Genomic DNA, 25,551 nt, shown 5'->3' on the forward strand with positions numbered 1-25,551 from the left:
AGGGAGGATATTATCCTAGCCAGAGATATAGAGGACCTAACAAGCTTCAGTAGGTACGCATCTGCTTGGAGCCTTACAAATTTAATCAAAAGAGATTTAAACTGAAAATGAATGTGTGGGTGGGGATGGGATAAAGAAAACTGTCTCATATCTACCAAGCTAAAGAACATGGAGAGTAGCTACAATTCAGACAAAATTATAATAGTGGAGATGAGATAAAAGTCACAGGTGAAGAAAAATAAATCCAAGAAAGAAAGCTAACAACAAAACTTCTTGCCCCTGGTATCTAGACAAAAATACCTAATGTGCAAGTCCTGTGCAAGAAGAGCTAGAGAACCTATTTGTTCTCTATAGAGACATATTTGAAGTCATAAGTGTTGGTGAGTTAATCAAATGAGACCCACAAGAAGATATTGGATCAGAAATATCTGCCTTATACAAAAAGAGAAGGCTAGTTAAAGGGAAGGACAATCCTTAATGTGATTTATTTATGAGCTAATGCAGAAAGCAGAGTGGGGAGGAAACATGGTGGAAAATATTTGAATGAAGATCAGAGGTAGAGTGGAAAAAGCATTTTCTGTAATTAGAGATCTGGAGTTTAAATCTTGCCTTTGATGTTTACTATCCACGTGAGCTTAATCAAGTCACTTGGACCTCAAGTTCCTCATCTATAAATTGAGGGGGTTGGAGAAGATAGCTTCTGATATTTTTTCCCAACTCTGTATTATGTTGCTGAAACTACTTGAACAGAAAGGGGAAATAGTTGCGTTATTTGCAAAAACAGATCACAGGCTTAGCTTGTTGGCTGAGCACAGTAGAGAGGAGAAAGGAACAAATATCTAGAAAATTCCAGGAGCTTTCTACCTAAAGTACAGGAGTTAACATTGACTGACTTTAATGAAGATGATAATGTTAATAGCTAACATTCATATTTTAATTTAAGGTATGTAAAATAATTTACAAATATCTAATTTGATACAAAAATTTGGTGAGGTAAGTGGTATTAATATTCATTAATATTCCCATTTTACAGATGAGGAAATTGAAGTCACTTGCTTAAGGTGACAGAGCTAACAAGAATCTAAAGTAGAATTTGAATCCTGAACTTTCTGATTCCCAGTCCTAGGTTCTATCTCTCATAGCACTCTGTGTCTCTAATGATCACTTTATTTTCTAAGTAGAGGAACCCACAAATGGAATCACTATTCTACATCTGATTCTCACTAAGAAGGAGGGATTGGGGCCCGAGTTGAGAATAATGAGGACATTGAAAGGAAATGAGCACTGGATCTTACAAATTGGGTTAGAAGAATGCAAAATCAGGCAGTATCTGAATAGCAATGGGGTCTGTGAAGCCTTGAAGGTGAAAAATCCTTCTACCCATGCAGGTGAGCAGGTAAGACTGAGAGAATTTTCTAAGACACTGAGAGATTTGGCTTCTGGTACTGGGATTCCAAGCTAGTATGCATGAGGGGTTGTTTGTCCTTCTTTCTCAAAAGCAACCATGACATCAGGGAGAGGCTGCCCTGACAAGCAGGTGAATTGGATAGAGTGAGGGGGGGGGCTGAACAAAGTCACCTGCCTCACTTTCTCCTCCAGAACCACCTGGGTCAAGTGTCAGGTTAGGATGCAGTGAGAGATGTTGGCCTTTTTAAGCTAAAGTTTTAAACAGCTTTCAATTTGACTGAAACAGCATATATTAGTGATTAGCCAGAGCCAGACTAAGCCGTGTCTACCTCAATCCAAGACTAGCTCTCTACTTTGACAATCTAGTACTAAAAAGAACCACTGTTCTTGATACTTGATATCAAGTTTTCCGATCTCTCCATAATAACTTTATTTACATTTTACATTTTGAAAATGGTAACGATCAGTGATTAGCGGGTGCCTTTTTCCCTCCTCCTTTTTCTTCTTCCCATATAGACTTGGAGTCCAATGTCCTTTTCCGCCACAAAGGAAGTGATACTTTCCAACTTGGCATCCTTGATCTGATGGTTTCTGGGAAGTCACTCTCTCAAAGTGATTGCTTTGCACACAGTGAATTCAGAATAGAGGCAAGAAATCATCAGACTCTTGCCTCACCCCAGGGTAATTGAGGGCATACATTTTATTTTCTAATAATGAATCATAGAATCACAGAATGAGCTGGAAGGGACCCAGAGATCATCTCATCTAACCTTGCCATTTTATGTATTAGGAAAGTGAGGCCCTGAGAGGAAAAGGACTTTTCCAGAGTCCTACAATAAGTTGGATATTGAGCCATGATTAAAGTTGGGTCTCTTGGTTCCTAGGCCAGGGCTTTCCCCATATCTACCCAACAGTAAATGGTGAAACTGTGCATCTGAGGGCAAATCCCAGAAGGCAGAAAGGCAATTTCTTAACCATAAAAATATGCAACTCATTTCTTTAGATTCTGCCAGAGTAATTAAATAGAACTTCTTGGGTATAATTATACAAGGTGAAAATGTAGTAGGACTAATTAGACCTATTTTCCCTAATCAGATCTGAGGGAAGAGGATTTCTTTAAAAATCTTTTGCCTTTTAGCTTTTCAAAAGATTGGTGCTTTCTTTAGAAAAGGTACTTTCCCCAGAGGCATACATGGCAAAGACTTCCTGTGTCTAGACTCCTGGTGATGGGACTAGCCCCAAATGAAAGGCATACAGTTCATCTCTAATTCTTCCCAACTTTTGAAAATAGAAATAGTTTCTTCCTTCCTTCACTCCCTCATTTCCTCCCCTCCCTCCCTCCTCTCTTCTCTCCCTCCCTCCCTTCCTTCCTTCCTTTCTTCCTTCCTCCCTCCCTCCCTCCCTTCCTTATTTTTCTTTTTGCTCTTTTTCCTTCCTTCCCTTCCTTCCTTCCTTCCTTCCTCCCTCCCTCCCTCCCTCCCTTCCTTCCTTCCTTCCTTCCTTCCTTCCTTCCTTCCTTCCTTCCTTCCTTCCTTCCTTCCTTCCTTCCTTCCTTCCTTCTTTCCTTCCTTCCTTTATTTTTGGCTTTTGCATATCCATACTTTCTAGTCCAATGCCTCATGTACAATAAATGCTTTATGACTAATTGCTTGCTTGAATCTCTGGGACTTATGCTACTTTTGGTGTAGTGTTTGAGGGTCCAGGCCCTTTCTGTGATATTAAAATGCATTAGAATAAAGATATTAGTAGAAGTCTTCTTCAAAATTATTAGAAATTCCAAGATACAAAAGGAGCTGATTCAAATCTATAAGGAGAAGAGTTATTTCTTGATTGGTTAATGTTCAAAAGATATGGACAGACAATTTTCAAAGGAAGAAATTTAATCTATCAATAGTTATATGAAATAATATTCCAAGTAATAGTTGGAGATATGCAAATTAAAGCAATTCTGAGGTTTCATTTCATACCTATCAGATTGTCAAAGTTGATCAAAAAGAAAAGAGTACATATTAAAGGGGCTTTGGTAAAACTGGCACATTGATATATTATTGGTGAAGCAGTGAATTGGTTCAGCCATTTTAAAAAATAATTTGAAAATTATGCCTTCAAAGTTTCTGAATTGTGTTTACCCCTAGGAAGCCAGCAATACCTGTAATAAGCCTATACACCCAAGGAAATCAAATAAGATAAGAAATATCCATACATAAAAACTATTTATAGTAGATTTTATTATGGTGGCAAAAAACTGAAAACTAAGGGGAGGAGTGCCTAACAACTGGAGAATACAGAACAAAATATAGTATGGAAATATAATGGAATACTAAATGCCATAAGCTATGACAAAAAGGATGATTTCAAAAAAAATCTGGAAAAACTTATAGAAATTGATGCAGAGTGAAGTGAGCAGAACCAGGGAATAATTTATAGAATAAAAACATTGTAAAGAAGAAAAGTTTTGAAAAATTGAAGAACTTGATTAATGCACCAACCAACCATAATTACAGGGGACTGAAAATGAAACATGCTACTCTCCTGACAGATAGACTTGAGATCAGACATACATTTTTGGACACAATCAATATGAGAATTTGATTTATCTGACTATGCCCATCATTTGCAATGGATTTCCCTTCTTATTCTCCCTCTAATTGAGATAGCAAGGAGGTGATAGGGAAAATAATGCTTATTAGTTGAAAAATAAAATTTTTAAAAATATCAGAAATTCTATTTTGACTTTAATAAATCAAATCAAACCATAAAAGAAAAATCAAATAACTCATGAAAAATTCCAATGTTCTCTGAAAATCAGTAATATCAATGATGATAACAATAATAACACTTGCTCCTATTTACATAATGCTCTAATACTATAAATCCCTTTTCATGTATTTATTATTTGATTTTTACCATAGTCTTGTAAGATGGGCAGAACAATAATTTGTATTCCTCAGAAGTGGAAACTAAATCTCAAAGAGGCGAAATAGCCTAGCACATAGTAGGTGCTCAGTAAATATTTATTAAATTGAGTTGAATTAAAATAATTTGCACCATATCATGCAATCAGTAGGAGTCAGGGCTATCATTTGAACTTGAGTCTCTTTATTCCAAATGTATACTCTCCACTATAGAATTCATGAATTATAGGGTTCATTATCTTTGATTTCTGGGTATAACTTAATGCCTTTCTCTTCTTTCAATAGATTGTTCTATTACCTGTTGCTGCTGCTGCCTGGAGATGAATCCTTTCCTAAGAGCAGAATTAATATGGGACAGAAAAGAAGAAAGAAAATAAATATCAGACCCATAAATATGTGGGAGTGTATGGGGTGGAGAATAACAGGGATGTCTTGAAGGGTTGAATAAGTAAAATAAAGATGACACTAAAACTTTGACAGTCTCAGGAGCTTTCAATAAATGTTTAAGGAGCTTCTATCACATTTAGTAAGGTTTTGGAAACTCAGGCTACAGAGAGAAGTAAGATACCATTTGGACCCCCAGGAACTTCTGATTTAATAGGGGGAGAATCCTTATAACTATAATACAAATTCATTTACAATACAAAGTACTTATGTACAATACATAAACATTCTGAGATCAAATGAGGAAGAGATCATTTCCATCTGTGAAACTCAAGTAAGACTTAAGTAAACAGTTGTGCTAGAGTGAATTCCTATCAGCTCATGTATGGGAACATTTATGCTTCAAAAATTGGCAAATGATGCAAATAAGCATTCCCAAACTCCCAGATTCCCAGTGGCTTCATGCGTCCTCTGATTGTCCAAAATCCCTTTTTTTTCCAAGTGGACAAGACCAAAAGGGATTGATATCTTTTATCTGAGATAGCTCAGATATCCTGGTGCTGCCATTGATAGGGACTTAGGCTACAAAATTATCTCTTCCATGCCATCAATATAATTCTCAGTTTATCTCAGTGGGACATCATCATCATCATCATTATTTCAGGAAAGGTGGTGGCAAGTTGGAGAACAATGGACAAGATGGTGAAAGAGATTTCTTTAAGGTTTTTAAGCAAACTGGTTATGTTAATCCTAGGAAAGAGAAGGCTTCAAGAGTATATTATTTCCGTCTTCAGATATAAGAAGACAGGGAAGATGGATAAGATTTATATTACTTGATCCTAGGCAACAGGATTGAGAACAATTGATAGAAGAGGGCAGACAGGCAAATTGCAATTGAGCAGAAGAAAAAATAAACTTGGTAACAATCAGAACTGTCCAAAAAGTAGAATGATTTTTCTTTGAAAGATTTTATATATATATATATATATATATATATATATATATATATATAGTTGGGGGTCATTAAATGGATCAAGTAGTTAATCAATAAGCATTTATTAATATTTTATTATGTGCTAAGTACATAGTAATATAATAATAATCACAGAGAAAATAGCACCTGTCCTCAAGGAGCTTACTTTCTGATAGGAGAGTATGTATAAAAATAGGTATGTACTAGATATAAAACAAAACAGCAAACTGAAAAGTTACAATAATCTTTTAGAAAATATTTCAATTCAGTAACTGGTAACATGGGTGGATCCTTGCCCCCTTTCAATTCCAAGATTTTGTGATTAAGGGGGTGAATATCCTGCCATTTGAAGAATTCATACAAAGTCTGGCTAATGCCTCGCCAGTGATTTTGTAGTCTGAGGGGTATTTCTGATTCAGGCAGGGGAGACCTAGAAAGCCTTTCAAACCTGTTTCAGCTCCAGGATTCTATGAGTGCACTTGGATTTGACTTGGGAATTTGCAGACCCAGGATTGTTTCATGCTGCTCTGAGAGAGAGCAGTAGAGAGGATCTTCTTATTATCTTCCCTCACCCTGCCTCATAGGGGGAATTTGGGAAAGAGTGATATTCTTATTAGGGATGGAAGATAGTTGCCTTCCCAGATGGGTTGGCCCATGTCATGGAAGATACATCACCTGGGGTTTGGGAGACAGCAGCAATTGGTCCCCTAGTGTTTTTCTTTAAGGCAAACAATTGATTTTTCCATCACGGAATGAGTCATGCTGACAGGAGTTAGTAAAATATGGTCTTTTCCCTGACTCAGAGTCCCCTGTGTGGTCAGAGTAAATAGCTGATATTAACTTTGAAGGTGTTTGGTTTAGCTTTACAATGTCAGGAGGGGGAAGCAAGAACTTGCCTGAAAACTTCAGTGGACAAACTTACTTGAAGAAAAAAGATTATTCAACTGAGCCTTTGCAATCTTTTTGTTTGACTTTCCTCATTGTATATTGTGAAAGAATTCTGAATTTGAAGTCAGAGACAGGTTTTAAATCTTATCTCGCTGCTTGAACTCAAGGAAGTTAATTCTTTTCTCCCATGTTCATTTATTTCATCTGCAAGATGAAAGGATTGGATTAAATGGTTTCTATTATTTCTTCTAGCTCAAAGTTCAATGATCTTATGAATTCCTACCCTCATGGAACTTATGGTCCAATAAGGAAGATAAGGCAGTAGCACAGAGAATTGGGGGATAATTGATATTGTAATAAGTGCCAACAAGATAGAGGATGAGACACATTCTCCAAACCTTACTACTTCTCAAACCTAACTTATGGGCTTATTATGCCATTGAATCAATTCAGCAACTCTCTTGCAGTTGCTACAGTTTTTGTCAGCATCTCCCTTTTCCTCACCTCCCTGCCCCTACTGCTGCCTTTATTCTCCATTCTTAGGCAATAACCAATAAAATTCTTCCTTGTGAAGTGGCATTTAGCCAGAACTAAAGAACGAAGAAAATTAGGGTGGGGACTGCTGAGGCTGTTGAAAAGTAAATGTCACAATTTGACAAAATATAACACTCATTCCTATTTAAAATGCTAGAAAGCATAAGAATAAATGGAACTTTTCTTAAAAATGACAGCTAATATCTATCTACAACCAAGAGCAAACATTTTCTTCAGTGGAGATAAGCACAAAGCTTTTCCAATAAAATTAGAAGTGATGGAAGGATGCCCATTATCATCACTATTAGTCAATATTTTATGAGAAATGTTAACTGTAGCAATGACAAGAAAAAGAAATTGAAATAAACAGGCAATGAGGAAACAAAATTCTCTCTGTATCTCTCTCCATTTTGATGTTTTTCTTTCTATGTCTATCTCTGTCTCTCTGTCTCTGTTACTCTCTCTTTTGTAGAGAATATGATACTAAGAGCACCCAAAAAAATCAACTAAAAACCAATCGGGACAAGAATTTTAGCAAAATTGTGGGATGTAAAATAAACATCCATAAATGACTAGAATTTCTACATATTACCAACAAAACCTAGAAGGCAGAGACAGAGAAATTCCATTTTAAATAATCGCTGACACTATGAAATATTTGGGAGTCTGCTTGCCAATATACACACACGAACTATGTGAACACAATTATGAAATACTCTTCACACAAATAAAGACAGATTAAATAATGGGAGAAATATTATTGGCTCATGAGTAAGCTGAGCCAATATAATAAAAGTAACAATGAATCTAAATTAATTTATTTACTTGGTCTTAAACCAAACTAGCAAAGATTTACTTTGTAAGACTGGGAAAAAATTCAGTTGGAAGAACAAAAGGTCAAGAATACCAAGGGAATCAATGAAAAAAAAATTGAGGGCAGGAGGTCTAGCAGTCCTGGATATCAAACTATATTATAAAAGTGACCATCATCAAAACAATTTGGCACGGGCTAAGACATTGTGATTAATCAATGGAACTGATTACATACAAAATACCCAGAAGCAAATGAGCATAATAACCTTGGTTTTAATATACTCAAAGATCCCAGCTATTGGGACAAGAACTCACTATTTGACAAAAACTGCTGGGAAAACTGTAAAGTAATATGGGAATAGAGAAGATCAGGGTTCATCTTCAGAGGAGGACATTGAAGTAAAAAGAACTTCTACCCCAAAGAGTAATGATAAATGCTCCCTGAGCAGAGAGAACTTACAGAACTCAAAAGGGAATTTAAAAATCAAATGAGAGACATCAAGGAAAAACTAAAAAAAAAATCCAAGAAAAACAAGATTATGAAAAAAAGGTATCCAACTAGAAAAGGAGATACAGAATCTTAATGATGAAAATAACTTTTTGAAAATTAGAATTGGGCAAACTTTGTGGAAAAATACACAAGAAAAGTATAGCCAAATTTTGAAACCCCCAGATAAAAGAGAAAATTTTTCAAGAAACAAGAAAAAAAACCAATTTAAATATGTTGGAGCTACAATTAGAATTTTACAGGACTTATCAATAACCACAATAAAAGACCGCAGACTCTGAAATCATATATACTGACAATCAAAAAAATTAGGCCTGTGGCCAAAAATACCATATCCAGCAAAATTTTCTATAAATACTTAATGAAAAAACGGACATTCAATGAACTTGCAGATTTTCAGGAATTTTTATCAAGCAAATCAGAGCTAAATAGAAAGTTTAACATAAAAGGGCTAATATCCAAGATTAATTTTTAAGGAACTTAATATGGACAAATTGTTTACATTATTTGCCAATGTACTATTTTTATTTGCAAGAACCCTTATATAATTTTTTTCTTGGACAATTAAACAACAATTTAACTATTTAATTAAATTTTTTTCTTAGGTTATTTGTTTTATAACTTTATTATTAAAATTAAATTTATGAAAAAAAGAAATCAGTCAGGCAATCAAGGCAGGCAAAATGCTCTAACTTACTAATAATTAGAGATATACAAATTGAAATGACTCTGAAGTATAGCCTCACACCCATCAGATTGACTAACAGAAAAGGAAAATGACAAATGTTGAAAGAAATGTAGGAAAAAAGGTAACAACCTCTTCAAAAACATGGAAAAAATCTCATGTATATAATGTTCCATACCTGTGGATTCCCATTTTGAAGAAAGAGTAAGGGAGATGTCTTCTTATATCTTTTGGGGGTCAAGTTTGTCCCTTATAATTTCTTAGCCTTATCTTTGATTTAATCAGCGAGGACACTCCTTTTATAGATACTATATACAACCTTACCATACTTTAGTATTTAGTTTAATAAAGTTTAATAAAGTTTTCTCTTTTTTTATAGCTTACTTTCTAAACCCCTGAGGTATATGCTTACCTCAATGAGGCACCCAAGAAGAACTTAAGTGGAGAATTTTTTCATCACCAGAAAGTAATATTGTAATTGTTTAAAGTATGCCAGTTCCAGAAAACCCTAAAAAATAATTCTCCCACTCAAATACTTTTTGCACACATGTCTAATTATCCAAGCAGCTGGCACAGAATAACTCTGATCCCCTGCTTAAAGTTATCATTTAGATATTACACTTTCCATTAAAAATTCTAGTTAAGCATTTCCCTTGAAGTTGTGTTATCCCAATTTCTCTTCTTCATTTTCTCTTTTAATGAAAGACTGTTGTCTTGACATTGGGCTTGGTTTTCATTAGAAAGCTGCTTTCTTCACTAGATGGTAAACTCTGGAGTCTACTTCAAATCCAGAGAGATTATTGGGATCTCATTGGAAGTGTACAAGCAAGGCTGCATAATATACAAAGGCAGAGTAATGTTCTATCTTTTTAGATTCTATATACTTTCATAAATATCACATACTAACATTAAGTCCTAGGTTGATGGATTGATCATTTGTACAATTATATTCTCCATCTTTGTAAAAAGTGCTATCTATGCCCAAATGAAACTTGTTGCCCCAGTCTATAGAATATATGTGGATGCTTATGTCTAAGATGAGGTATATTTAATATCTCTATAAATCATTTTTTGATGAAATCTAATATTTATATTATATTATAAATACACATATGTGATCTTTATTATATATATTATAATTTTAGAGTTAATACACTTGATTAAACTCTTGTCTCCATGCTTGTCTTTCACATGGAAAGTGTTTTTAAACAGAATGTCAGCTGTAGAAAGCAATGGGAAATTTATGGTGCAAAGTCAAATAACCATTAATGTGATTGTGGTGTGAGAGCTCTCACCTGACTTTTCCATATATCTATTAATTTTTTTTCTCTCATAGGACTATTGTGAGGGTATAAAAGATAAGGGGATTGAAGAAAAAAGAAAAGGATTCATATGTGCAAAAATGTGTGTAGCAGATTTATTTTTGACAAAGAATTGTACACTCAAGGAAGGCCCATCATTTGGGGGAATTGCTGAAAAAGTACGGTTTATGAACATAATGCAATATAATTATACCAAAAGAAATGATTAAATGGTTTCAGAGAAACCCACAAAAGTTTGTGTGAACTGATGCAAAGTAAAGTAAGCAGACCCAAAAGGACAATATGTTCACATGTATAATATTGTAAAGACAAATAACATTGGAAGACTTAAGAATTCTGATTAGTGCCATGATTAGTCATAATTGAGGAGGACTGATGAAGTATTCTACCTACTTCTTGACAGAGAGATGATGGACTCAAGAGATAATATGAGAGACTCATATTTGAACATGGTCAGTGTGAGAATTTGTTTTACTTTATTATTCACATTTATACTAAGTATAGAACAAATAGAATGTGTACCAATATGGAACTCCAAAAAACAGTTTCGATTTTCTTTTCTTTCCTTCTCAATATGCATGTGTCTAGGGTGGGTTGAAAGGGATAGAAAATAAATACTTGATAATTTTAAAACAATAATAAAATATTATTTTAAAATAACAAGTTCAGTGCCTCTACCACACATGTCACACTTCTGGATATTTGCCTGACTCAATGAGTCTACCTCCACCGAAAATTCTATTATTCTCCTGAATTCTCTCAGGGGAGCAAAGAACATGGATGGCCAGAAGTGTTGGCAACAAGTGTCACAGAAATAATTGAAGCTGACATTCATTCTCTTGTCAAGCAGCTCTAAATAGGACTCTTTGTGAAAAGTTAGAACCAAACTTCCCCCATTACTTTCATTTTTACTCTCTGGGACCAAGCAGAGAAAGCTTGCTTCTCTCTCTTCCCCTTGTCAGTCTTTCAGATATTTGAAGGAACAGATCACGTCCATCTAACATCTCCTCTTTCTCTGGCTGAGCATCCCTGACTGCTGAACTGTACTAAGTAGAATTTGGCTTCCTGCCTTAATTCCTTCCCTCCCACTATGTATATGTTTGTTCCTTTGTGGGAACCTCTGTCCAAAGCTCTTCTTGGCTTGACCCCAATGCTTATGTCCTCAATGATTCTTCTTGGCTGCCTACCACTCATGACTTGAACTGGTCATGTCTGGAACTATTTATCTTACCTAAGTCCTGGCCAGACATTAAGTAGCTGGCTTACTGTGCAATCAACTGCATTTAATAATAACTGGAGGGGATATTAATTGCTGATTAGAGACTATTAATGATAGAGGCCAGCAAGGCTAGTCTATAGCTAAGTTATCATTTAGAAAAAACCTGCTTTGAGGGTCTCTTATCCTCTCTTCATCTCTCACCATGTACTTCTAGTGCCTCTGGCCTACAATGCAGAATTCATACAAGATTAATGATAAATTATGAGTCCAGAGGACTGAAGATAAAACATACTGCCCACCACCTGTCGGAGATTTGATGGATTTAAAATGTAGCATGAAATTTACAATCCTGGACATAGTCAATACGGAAATTTTTTTTGTTGAAATATGTATATATGTTATGATGAGGTGTTTTTTTTAATTGTTTATTTGGAGAGGGAGCTGGGAGAGAAAGTTGAATATTTATAAAAAATAAATGAATATTTTTTTAATTGAACAATTCATGTTATAGCAAAGTTTTAGTTTATTAAGGAACCAAAACCAAGTGCCAGGTGATCAGTGAACAGAAAAACCATATATCAGAGTAAGGTATATTGTGAAGAAAATAGAAGTTAAAGAGGGGCCTTAAGGAAGATATTTGCCTTGAGATCACAAAAGTGGAGCAGGAATCCACAAGATCCAAGGGAAAAGTGGGAGGCATAGTATGGGATCAGTGTAGCGATAAAAGAAATCAGGTTACAAATGAAGTCTTAGCTCTAACACAGATTTTCTGCATGACAAACATATTTACAGTTTTCTAACACTTGTAATTTTCCTCCAAACTACCATTAGTTATGAATGGCTCCCTACTTCTAATGCAAAGAATTAAAATTTGGGGATTAACTCTGAAAAATAATAATAACAATGAGAATAATAGTATTTTAAGGTTTGCTAAACATTTTATATGTCATTTCATTAAATTCTCACAACAATCGATAGAATAGGGACTATTATTATCATCAGTTCACAGATGAGGAAAAAGAGACTCAGAAAAATCACATTACTTACCCAGGGATAATCCAACTACTAAATATGTAAGGTAAAATTTGAACTCAGAGTTTCCCACTCCACGTTTAGTGCTCTTTAGTGCACTCTCCTTATCTCTGTTCCCTCTTTTGTCTATAATTCAATGGAATTCAATATATATTTATTAAAGAATTTATGTGTAAGACTTCCAAAGATGCAGGAATATTGGATTCAAAAGAGTCCACCTGAAATATTTACTAGTTGTACAGTAGTGGTAGATCACAAACCCCCAAATCTCAAAAGTTTTAAAATGAATTTTATTGTTTATTCAGAAAAAGAGTGTCAGAAAGGGAGGATGACTCCCTCCTTGCATCTCTGTGAAGTTTACATTGCAAAGAGTTCAAGCAAAGGACATAAGAACAAATTCTTGGTTTGCCACCTTTAACCAGATAGGCGTTTTCTAGAAATGGGCAGTTTGAGATGTAGGTCAGCAGCTAAGCGTAAACATTCAATATAACTTGTGGAACCCCGAATACAAACTTGCAGGAAACCCAAAACACGAGTTTTGTTGAACTCAAAATAAAACCTCAATGAATGAACTCAAAACACAAATATTTTGGGTTGACCTAAGCATTTCTCAATCCAAACAATTTCTAACCATATAAAGCTAGGTTCAAATAATATTAATAAATAATAAAGTATTTTTAAAACACAATAACCATTGGCAAGTTAGTTACTTCTGTAAACCTATTTATTTATCTATATAAAATCTAAAAAAATCTAAAAAATAAAATCTAAAATAAAATCTATAAAATAGATATAAAATTTATCTATAAAATAAAATTTATTTATCTATAAAAATATCTATAAAATATAAAATAAAATAAAATATAAAATATCTATAAAATAAAATCTATAAAAATATTTAAAAAATCTATAAAATATCTATAAAATAAATAGATAAAATATCTATAAAATAAAAAATTATATATCTATAAAATATAAAATAAAAAATAAAAAATTATTTATCTATAAAATAAAATATAAAATATCTATAAAAATATAGATGTTATTCATAAGTAACATAATAATGCAAGTAGCAATATTTATAAATAAAACCTATGTATTATTCTATAGATATCTACAGTTAGTAGCACTTACCTTACAAGGTCATGGGAGAATCAAATGAGATAATGTATGTGAATCAATCAATTAATCAAAATGAATTTACTGAATGCCTATCCTATGCTAAGCACTGGTGTTGCAAAAAAAAAAACCAAAAACAGAAATAGTCTTCAAATGGCATATTTGAATAGAGAATATTACATATATGTTTATATAAAAATCAGAACAAACAAGATAAATACAGAATGGATGAAAGGTAACCCTAGAGAGGAGCACTTTGCAAATCTTAAAGAGTTATATAAATGCAGCTAATAATAATAAGAACATTACTAATAATGAAAAGGAATATGAATGAGAGAAGATATATAAACAGATAGCTATGATACAAGAGATAGTATGCTACAAATAAAGAAAAGCTTCATTCAAAGTTCCAGAGGAAATATGGAAGACCTGGCACATATGTGGGTGAGGGATGGAAACAGATTCCTGGGCATACCAATGGTGCTGAGAAATATATAATTATTTGGTTGACCTCTTAAATACCTGTCCAGTGTTCTCTTCATCATGACTTAAGGATATTCTTTCTGCTTTTGTGCTAACTATGGTCAGATTGTCTAACACCAGGAGGTTCCATAGGACAAAAAAGTTGCCCATAACAATGGGGAAGATACCATTCTCTTACTCCTTGGAGCATATTTGTCATTTTTCTAAATGTTGTCCATGTCTTTCTCTTTGTACAATCATTTCCCCAATATCATTGCTATCTTTCTTTATCTTGTTTATCATCTAGGTACAATCTTGATTCTTTCTTTGGTGTTATTTTTCAGTCATTTCAGTTGTATTCAACTCTTCTTGACCTAATTTTGGGGTTTCTTGGCAGAGTTACTAGAGTGATTTGGCATTTCCTTCTGAAGCTACTTTTATGGATGAGAAAACTGAGACAGGATAAAGTGACTTTCCTAGGATCACCCAGCTTAGGAAGTGTCTGAGACCAGATTTGAACTCAGGAAGAAGAGTTTTCCTGATTCTAAGTCCAGTGCTCTATCCATTGTGCCTTCTTGCTGTCTTTCATAACTTAGATTTAATGAACATTTTTCAGCAAGCTACATCAACTATGTGGGAAGGAATCCTTTGCAACCACAGAGAGTCATTATAAGAAAGCAAAATAAAGGTCTTAAAATCTATTTTCTGGTCCTTCCCTTGGGCAAGTAAATTAATTTTTCTGAACGGTATCTGTAAAATATTAAACCTTATTTGTTGTTGTTGTTTGTCCTTTGTTCTTGCTGAAGACCATGATATCAAGAATGTGATACATGACATATAAGTAAATTGGAATTAAGTGAGGAAAGGCTATACAAAGTCATCTGTCTCACTATCTCCTCCAGAGCCATCTGGATCCAGTGACCATAGATAAATTAGGATATCTGGCGATAGCCTAGATACAGTGGAAGATATTGGTTCTTTTTAGCTAAGGTCTTAACAGGTTTAAGTTGATTGAGGCAGCACCCAATCAGTAATTAAGAATAGACAAGAAATGAGGCCAAAAATGGCCTTTTTTATCTGGTCAAAAAAAAAAAAAAGGAATTCATCTGTGAGGGAATGACCCTCAGGATTTCTGGCCACAACAATAATTGCTATTTGCATGTACTCTGAGGTAATCGGGGCCAAAGCAAATACCAATTGAGCTTGGCCTGAAGGTGGCCCATTGATGAGAACCAGAATGATTTGGGTTTATTCCTTAATTATTTACTGGCAGCTAAGTGGTACAATGGTTGGAGCACTAGGCCTGGACTCAGGAAAACCTGAATTCCAATCAACTCTCAGATGCTTCCTAATTTTATGAATATGGGTAAGTCATTAAACTCCTCTTTGCCTCATCTGTAAAATGGGAGTAATAATAGCACCTATTTTTTAGGATTGTTGTGAGAGTCAAACAATATAATAATTACAAAATACTTATTACAGTACCTGACATGTAATAAGTATTATATAAAAGTTAATGTTATTATTATTATTATTATTACCACACAGAAGTCTCCTGAGGAAAGTGCTATTCAAGCCTTAAAGCATTGTTTCCTCAAGTATAGTTCCTTGGTATTATTATAATAGCTAATATTTATAGAGTCCTTTAAGGTTTAGAAAGTGCTACACTTATGTTATCTCAATTGCTCCTCCCAGTAATTCTATGAGATAGGTACAACCATTTACTCACTAAAGCTAAAAGTGGTTAAGTGATTTGACCATATTCAAACAACTAATAAATTTCCGAGTTGGGATTTGAATTCAGATCTTCCAAATTTCAAGTTCAGCACTTGATTACAAGTTCTCTCTCAAAGTGATTCTAAATTCTGAAAGGATGTTAACAGAGTTGACCTTCCTGGCAGGTACCACTAAAATAGAAATGTTTCAAGTAAGGTCCCAGTCATAGATTGTGATTTTGGTACCCAATGGTCAGCGTTGCTCAATCCAAAAAAGTGGCCTGTCTATCCACCGGTTAGTTCTCTCACTGATGGACTATCTCATCTCTTTCAATCGTGCATTTTTCTCTTAGTATCCTTTCTTCTGGTTCCTTCTTGCAATCCCATATTTGTTATATGTTGCAGGCTATTTCTAACTACCTCATATCTTTCTATTGCTTCCCCCCGATGTGGTTCTCAGTTTAAATTCTTTACACACTATAGTTATTTCATGATTAGGTACTATATGATAACATATGTAGAATATTGATATCCAAAAAATGGACCTAGATTTTGGGGAAAATTAGTAGTCATTGAAGAAGCTTTGCAATTTCTGTTCCCAGTTAGGGAAATGCAAAGTTTACATAAGACAAGTCTAATAAAGGGATAAGATACTACACAGAAATTTTAATATACAATATTATGTGCTAATGGCATTGGTATTTGAGAGTTACAGAAATAAGTGATATGGGAATGGTGAGAAATAAATATATAAAGGTGATCTCAGTCCTGTGTGATCATACATATATGTTGTGTTTAGGTTGCGGTCTGTTAGGAGTATTGTAATGTTAGCTGCCAGAACCGGTAAGGACAGAAGCAGTAAGACTACTGTAATTATAACAGATCATATGAACAATGGGATTTGATACCTGTAATCCTTACCATTGAGAAGGTTGAATTGAACAATATTTTTAAGCCCAGGTATAGTCTGAGCTACATTGAGTTAAAATGATTAAGTGTTCACACCAAGTCTAACGTCAGCGTCAAAAACTCCTGGGATAAAGAAGAAAACTCTTGGGAGAAAGAAAGAAAAAAAAAAAGAAAAAGAAAGAAGGAAAGAAAGAAAGGGAAGAAAGAAAAAGAAAGGAAGGAAGGGATGGGGAGGGAGAAGGAAGAAAAAGAGAGATGGAGAAAGAAAGAAAGAAAGAAAGAAAGAAAGAAAGAAAGAAAGAAAGAAAGAAAGAAAGAAAGAAAGAAAGAAAGAAGGAAGGAAGGAAGGAAGGAAGAAAGGAAGAAAGGAGGAAGAAAGAAAAGAAGGAAGAAAGGAAGGAAGGAAGGAGAAAAGGAAAGAAAGAAGAGAGGGAAAGAAGAAAGGAGGGAAGGAAGAAAGGAGGGAAGGAAGGAAGTGAAAATCACTTTTGAGAAGTGGTGGGCCTTAAACACAAAGGCTTTTAAATTTCAGGACCCTGATTCTGTCAAGGTCTCTTGATTTACCAAAAGGACCATCTGGACATTAAGCTATAACTTTACTTTTCTCACTCTTCTCTCCTTAGATTAGTTTCCATGAAGCTATAGGAGGCTTCTGGCCCTTGGATTTTCTGAGACAGGCAGTCTCTTTCAGTTTCAGCCTCATTGTTTATTTGGGTTATTATTTTTTTTTAACATGAAATTTTCGAACAGCTTCTCAGGAAAGCCAAGAGCTTAGGGGAATTCATCCATCCCAATGAATACCAGTCCTTCCTGCCTCTGTACTCCCGCATTCCATTTCCAAGATTCTGTTCAGGCTGCTATTGTTATTTTTAAATGCAAAAAAAAAAATGTGATTTTAAAATTCCCCTTCCAAGTCTATATTTGGGATTTTAAAATACAAAGATATGCAAACAATCGAATCAACAACTGCAAGGGACTGGACTCCTGAGAACAGGCCAATCTATTACTCCTCAGATGCCTCTATGCCATTTGTACCCCTAATCAAAGGAGGAGGATGGAATAGCTCAAGCTTGTGTCTTCTATTTTCACCCCAGCCTCTAAGCCCATCTCATCTCATCTCATGTTCCACCCATCTCTTTTGTGCCACAGATCCTTTTAATAGTTTGGTAAAGCCTATGTCACCTTTCTAAGGTCAAAACTCAGTGACTGAATATGTGAGTCACTAAATTACAATTATCAGTAAATGATTATTTTGTATGTTTATTTTATATACTTATATGAAAACTGGGGTTTTATACAACCTGGGGTTGTATAAACATTTCTTGGGCAAAATGGGTCACAAGTGCAAAAAGTTTAAGAAGACCTATCTCGAATAGTGCACAAAGTAAACCATGTAGAGTAACTAAGAAAAAAATAGAAATATCCTTCTCAAAATATTATTTAAAAGTCTAAGTTCCTGGGTCCCAAGTTAAGAATTCCTGTACTTAAGAGATCTTAGTAGCAGAGAAAGCATGAAGCCATGTATCAGAAGATCAGATTTCTAATCTCTAGGACTCTGTGTGACCTTGAACATAACATTTTCCTCAACAATCCTGTTTTCCTATTTGTAAAAAGAGGAAACTGGACCAGATAGCTTTAGAAGTTCCTTCTCAGGCTAAGATTCTATGATTCTATTCCCCATTTCACAGTCTTTGTTCTGGCCAAGTGGCATTTCTCATCGTCTCTCTGGTTCTTTTTGGACTTTAATTATGTCCTTATATCGCCATGCTTAGTTATTGGGATTTTTGATGTGCATGAAGTATATCCCCAAATGGATCCAAGCTTTTTGAATCATAGAACATGCAACTTTAGAAGGGAGCTTGATAATGAGCTCCCCCATTATAGCACCTTCCTCACAACGACATTCCTGGGAGAATATATTGTGGATGTATCTCTCTTTCAATTAGAGAAGGGGAAACCAAGGCTCAGACAAGATGATGACTAATCCAGATTCATGTCGCTAGGAAGTCAGAAACAGGATTTGTCCACATCTCACAGGATCAGAGAAGTAGCCTTGAAGGGCTCCTCAGAGGCCACCTAGTCTAACTCCTCCTTCATTTTATAGATGAGAAAATGAAGGGCTAGAGAACTGAATTTGCCCAAAGTCACACAGGTGGCAAGAAACTTCAGAGGCAGGATTTGAATGAAGAGTCAATGCTTTGAATGAGAACTCTTTCCTTAGTACAACACTGTTCTAGGTCACATCCTTTCCCCATTATATTATAATGCCTCATAGACCAAATCTTCATAAACTGTGGCTTTTAATCTATATGGGGGTCATGTAACTGAGTGTGTGGATCATGAAATTATGATTTATTATCAGTAAATATTTGATTTGTATTTCTATTTGATTTACCTATATGCCTTTGGTTGCATAAAATTATTCAGGCAAAAAGAGGTCACAATCATAGACTATAGATTATACATTGAGATAGGTGAAAAGGACCTTAGAACAAGGAACATTAGATTTTAAAGAAAGAGTGAAAATGAATTAGTTCGATTTCTTTATCTTACAGATGAGGAAATTAAGATAGGCAGAAGAACTGGCTTCTCAGTGTTCAATACCATTTGAATTTCCAAACATAACATGACATGATGGAATTAAAAATGTTCAATATTAGTGGTTCACCATTAATATCTGTTAGACTTTCTTTATGCTTTTAGTGGCAAAATGAATGGCTTACAATTGCCATATCATTCCTAACTCTCACCATCAATTTCAAAGAATTTAAAAAAATTTAAATTCGCGCGCTGTTCACATTGATGACCTGTCACCTTGACTTCCTAGTTAATCGAAGAAAACCATTGTCACTTTTCTAAGTTACTTCCTTCCACTCCCTATGGGCAATCCATTTCATCTTAGAGCTCATCATCACCTGACACTATTCAACTTCTAAAATCCTGCACCCTGAAATTCCACCTTTTGATTGTAGTCTCTTCTCCTATATCACCTACTGCTTATTTCCATTATTCAATATCATGTACTATTTACTTCACTTCTTTACTTCCACCTAACTCTAGCCCATCCCTACTCACTTTTATTGCTTCCTATTCTAATGAGTAAACTGAAACCATCTGATGACCAATTTTTCTTTGGAAGATACAGCTGATGAAAGACATTTTGTTCCTCTTAGCAAAGAAAATAGGGATTAAGGGTATACATGATTTAAGCTCTGTTTGCCTCAAGTTCTTCAACTATGAAATAAGAATAATAACATTGTCTACCTTTTAGGATTGTTGTGAGGAGCAAATGAGATATTTGTAAAGTGTTGAGCACAATGCATGGCACTTAGTAAGCTCTTAATTAATGCTTGTTTTATCCCTTTCTTTCTTGCTTCTTTTCCTCCTGTTTTCTTTCCATCCATCCTTGTGGACAAGATGGAGAAATGTGGACTTGGATGCAGTAAAATTATAGTAGGTGGATATGGGATTTGATTCAATGATAGCACCCACAATGTTGTGATGAATCAATTAATGTCAACTCAGAGCTAAGTCTCTAGTGGAATGTCTTAGAGAGCTATTCTTGACTCAAACTATTCAGTATACATCTATATCTATATCTATATCTACATTAATCAGGGACTTGGAGAAAATCAGGGATGTCATCTTTATCCAATTTTCCAGAAATGTAAAGCTTGGAGGAGACTCTAAAGAAAAACATATAAGATGATATGATAGAATTATTGGGCTCAACGAACAATTGCAGACTGAAACCCTATCCACAATTTTGTATCTCCAGCTATCCTTTCCATGAAATCTAGGCTACATCTGGGGAAGCAGGCATTTCATCCCTCTAGGCTTTAATGATTTGGATTAAATTGCTGACCTTCTATTCAGAACCTTAATCAGTTTGATGAAAGTATTATGATTCTAAAAGTTAAGAAAAGGGCTTGTTAAAACTCTTTTTTCAAGATTCAAGTTCTTGGAAGTAAAGAAACCTGAAACAAATTATTTTCTACCTTTCCTGAAGAGATACTTGGTACTGATTTCAGAGTAGACTTGGGAGAAGGATCTGAGAATCATTGAGTCAAATCTTCTTGTCCTACATAGGTCTACTTTACAGCATATCTGATGGATAATGTGATAAGAGGAGAAAAAGGCTTGGTTTAGTCTGACACTCCTATTTTCTTTCTTTTTTTTTTCTTTTAATAATAATAGCTTTTTATTTTTCAAAATGCATGCAAAGATAGTTTTCAACATTCACTCTTTTTTTTTTTAATAGCCTTTTATTTACAGGATATATGCATGGGTAACTTTACAGCATTAACAATTGCCAAACCTCTTGTTCCAATTTTTCACCTCTTACCCCCCCACCCTCTCCCCTAGATGGCAGGATGACCAGTAGATGTTAAATATATTAAAATATAAATTAGATACACAATAAGTATACATGACCAAAACGTTATTTTGCTGTACAAAAAGAATCAGACTCTGAAATATTGTACAATTAGCTTGTGAAGGAAATCAAAAATGCAGGTGTGCATAAATATAGGGATTGGGAATTCAATGTAATGGTTTTTAGTCATCTCCCAGAGTTCTTTTTCTGGGCATAGCTAGTTCAGTTCATTACTGCTCCATTAGAAATGATTTGGTTGATCTCGTTGCTGAGGATGGCCTGGTCCATCAGAACTGGTCATCATATAGTATTGTTGAAGTATATAATGATCTCCTGGTCCTGCTCATTTCACTCAGCATCAGTTCATGTAAGTCTCTCCAGGTCTTTCTGAAATTATCCTGTTGGTCATTTCTTACAGAACAGTAATATTCCATAATATTCATATACCACAATTTATTCAGCCATTCTCCAACTGATGGACATCCATTCAGTTTCCAGTTTTTAGCCACTACAAAAAGGGCTGCCACAAACATTCGTGCACATACAGGTCCCTTTCCCTTCTTTATAAGCTCTTTGGGATATAATCCCAGTAGTAACACTGCTGGATCAAAGGGTATGCACAGTTTGATAACTTTTTGAGCATATCAACATTCACTCTTGCAAAACTTTGTGTTGTAGATTTTTCTCCCTCTTTTCCCCTCCTCTAGACGGCAAGCAATCCAATATAGATTAAACTTGTGCAATTCTTCTAAACATTTCCACATTTATCGTGTTGTACGAGAAAAATCAGATCAAAAGGGGGAAAATGAGAAAGAAAAAAAATACAAGTAAACAACCAACAAAAAGGTAACAATACTATGTTGTGATCTACATTCAGTCCCCATAATTCTCTCTCTCTGGATGTTGATGGTTCTCTCCATTGCAAGACCATTGGATTTGCCCAGAATTGCCTCATTCCAACCCTCCTGTTATAAATATGAAGATACTGAGGTCCAATGAAGTGAAATTATTTGCTAAAGGTTACTATAAGCAACATTTGAACCTAGATTCTCTGAATCCAGAACAATGCCTTTTCAACTATACCACAAACATCTGGGTTTGAATACTGGATTTACTATTTATCATCTACAGGACTTTGGAGAATCCCTCACCCTTTTGATGGGCTCTGCCAACTATAAAATTGTATTGGTCATTTAGTTTATCTAGACATCTCCAATGAGAGAAGAGATTCAAGATTTTGTTAGACTATCCTGACTATGTGAAGTTATTTGTTGAATTGTGGGATGTGTGTGTGTGTGTGTGTGTGTGTGTGTGTGTGTATGTGTGTTGGTTTTAATCTTCCCAGGCTTGACACCCAGATTTCTCACAGAGAATGCTTTATCCATGCCCCAAACTTTCAAATGACCCTTGGAATGCTTTGCATATTTGATAATGTTGCCTCTCTGAATCATCCAACTAGAATTAGGTCTGCAGCAACAGCAGTGATGTAATTGAATTGAACAGAATTTCCCCAATGAGTCGGACAGGGCTGACTCAGCCGTACTTTGTCGGCCAGCTACATTTGATTGGGTTGGGTTTCTACAATGAAGGCTGGTACCCTCCTCCCCACCTTTGTTGCTGATAACTCCTAAAAGTAGGCCAGGTCCCTCCAGAAACGGAAGAGCCTCCTAGAAAATGACCCTAAAGAGCTGGGTCTGCAGCAGAAAGAAGTCAGCAAAGATCCTCTCTGAGAAGGATGGTCCATACCTAGGAAAGAGGCAAAGGATTCCTATGACCCAGTTGCTGAATGGCAAAAATTTTCTTGCCAATGCCTAGCATAAAGCCTGGCACATTGTTGGTACTTAACAAATCAGTTGATTTTTTTAAAACCTAAAGTGAGGCTCTCAACCTATTTCAGCCTGATTTTTGTATAATAAAATACAATTTAGCAAAGATTATATGCCTGTGAAGTCTTTTTTAACATGTTAATTTAATCTAATTAGTTTTGTTGTTTTTTTAATTGGGTAAAAATGTGGCTATTAACTTTTGCAAGTGGCAAAGTAGCATAGAGTATTGAGAGCTAGCTTTAGTGTTGGAAATACCTGGATTCAAAATTCGCCTCTAACATATACTTGCTTTGTGAATCTGAACAAATCATTTAACCTCTGTTATTCAAGCGACTCTATAAGACTCTTAGCAATTATGATCTATATTTTAACATATTTAACATGTATTGGACTACCTGTACCTGCCATCTAGGGGAAGGATGAGGGGAACGAGGGGAAAATCTGGAAAACAAGGTTTAGCAAAATTAGTGTTGAAAAATTACCCATGCATATGTTTTGTAAATAAAAAGCTTTAATAAAAAAATTTCAAAGCAAAAAAAATTATGATCTACATTGGGAGAAGGAATTTCTTGTAACAAAGAAATCTCATGCTCAACCCAAAACGTTAACTTTCCTAAAGTATTAATATAGCACAGCATTGCCCAATGGTGACATGGAACTGGAAAGTAATAATGTAATTACTTGAAAGAAATTAAGGGAAGGAGGAGAGGGGAAGAAGGATCAAGAGGTGAGAGTTGGATTGTTCATCTTAAAACCACCTGAATCTTGAAGACTTGAGGTCTTGCTTTTATACAAATGACCTGATAACCATTGCTTAGACCCTCAAATGCAGCTACCCTTGAAGTAGAAGGTGAGGAATTAGCCTTGCTGGTCCTCTGTAGCAGATTGAGTAATGATTGGCTGCCTGTGACTTGGGAGGGTCTGGTCTTAATTAACTGAGAAACTTCTCTGGGATCCCTTGTCTCTTCTCTTTACAAGACATAAAAAGACTGAACAGAATATGTCCTTATTTTTTCAGTCAGATGAATTTTGCTTTGGATGCTGTTATTTCTAATGAATTAATCCTTTTCATCTCTCTTTCCCCTCCCTTCCTTATAGTTTCTCTCCATCTTCTTTCAGGCAACTTATTCTAGTCTGAGAGATATTTCTAGGTCAAGAGACTACCCTCACTCCCTGACATACATCATCGTTATTTGTTCATGGATTATTTACATGGGTTACTCCCATGTCCCTTTCTTAGGCAACTAGATAGACTAGATTTGATTTTGAACTCTGGATCTTTTACTTTCTTTCTCTAGGTCTCTGTAAAATTCCAGGTCAGCAATATTTTTAAATTCAGCTCAATTCAATTCAATTCAACAATGGTTTGATAATTTTTACAAGCTACTATATTGGGAAATGGGGACAAAAGATAATGACTATCATTGTTATCAAGGAGCTTATGGTCTGATAGGCAATATGGCATACACATAATATCTTTGATACCAGATAGTCTCTGATCAATGAATTTATTTAATGTACTGCGGTACTCACTTCTCTAGTCTAAATGGCACAGAGTGAGGTAAAGATGTAGAAATAATTTAATGGTTAGGTTGATTACCGTAAAAGGGGATTTTTGTTTAGGTTAATAATCAAGCTTAGTCATCTACAAATAAAATGAATAATCTTCTAGTCCAATTTCTTCATTTTTAGATAGAAAAATAACCAAAAAGTAGAACAAGACCAAAGTTGTCAAATGTCTTGTCCATGTCTTAGCAAGTACATACCAAAGCTAATATTGAAATCCAGTTCTCCTACCTCCTGCTTCTGCCTTCCTATCACTTTGAACTTCTATTATTTACTTACCAAGTTTTGTTCTTTTCATTATACTATTTTTGCATAGTTCCTCATTTAAAGAGATGAAACAGAGACCCTGTGAGGAAAATACTTTATCATTTCTCACTTATGAATATTGTTTGAATATAGCTTTATATGGCTAGAAATTGTCCAACCCAGAAGTTTACTGTATAGGTCAGATTGACCTTGGGGATGCTCCAGGGGAAGTGAATGGCTGTCAGGAATGCTTAGGTTCCACTAAGTGCTTGTTTTAGGTCCATACAGTTTTGGGTTCCCCCAATTAGAGTGACATCTCAAACTGCCAAACTGCCTACATGAACTCAATTGGGCAAATGTCTTTATGCCATTGTCTAAACTCTGAATAATATAACCTCAATAAGACTTAAGAAGGAGCCGTACCTTCTGCCTTTCTCCTTTGCCAAATGAATTAATCCAATATTTTCTAAAACATTTCAAATTTTGGAATTTGTTCTCATAGAGAACAATACCCAGGGATGCTAAATTTCTTGCCTATAGTCACACAGCATATTAAAGGCAGAGATAGCCTTAGAACTCTGCTCTCTGGACCCACATAAATTGACTCTTGATGTCTAAGAACTAAACCCATGTACTGATGAGCTATGTGATAA

At 35.0% G+C, this 25,551-nt stretch overlaps 1 pseudogene; it reads right to left on the bottom strand.

Moving 5' to 3' along the window:
- Positions 1 to 9,843: 9,843 nt before the first annotated feature.
- The window catches only part of LOC111721390, a 45,545-nt pseudogene continuing 29,837 nt past the window's right edge, over positions 9,844 to 25,551 (bottom strand).

This window comes from Sarcophilus harrisii, chromosome 6 (genome assembly GCF_902635505.1).
Source record: "Sarcophilus harrisii chromosome 6, mSarHar1.11, whole genome shotgun sequence".
In the NCBI taxonomy this organism is placed as follows: Eukaryota; Metazoa; Chordata; class Mammalia; order Dasyuromorphia; family Dasyuridae; genus Sarcophilus; species Sarcophilus harrisii.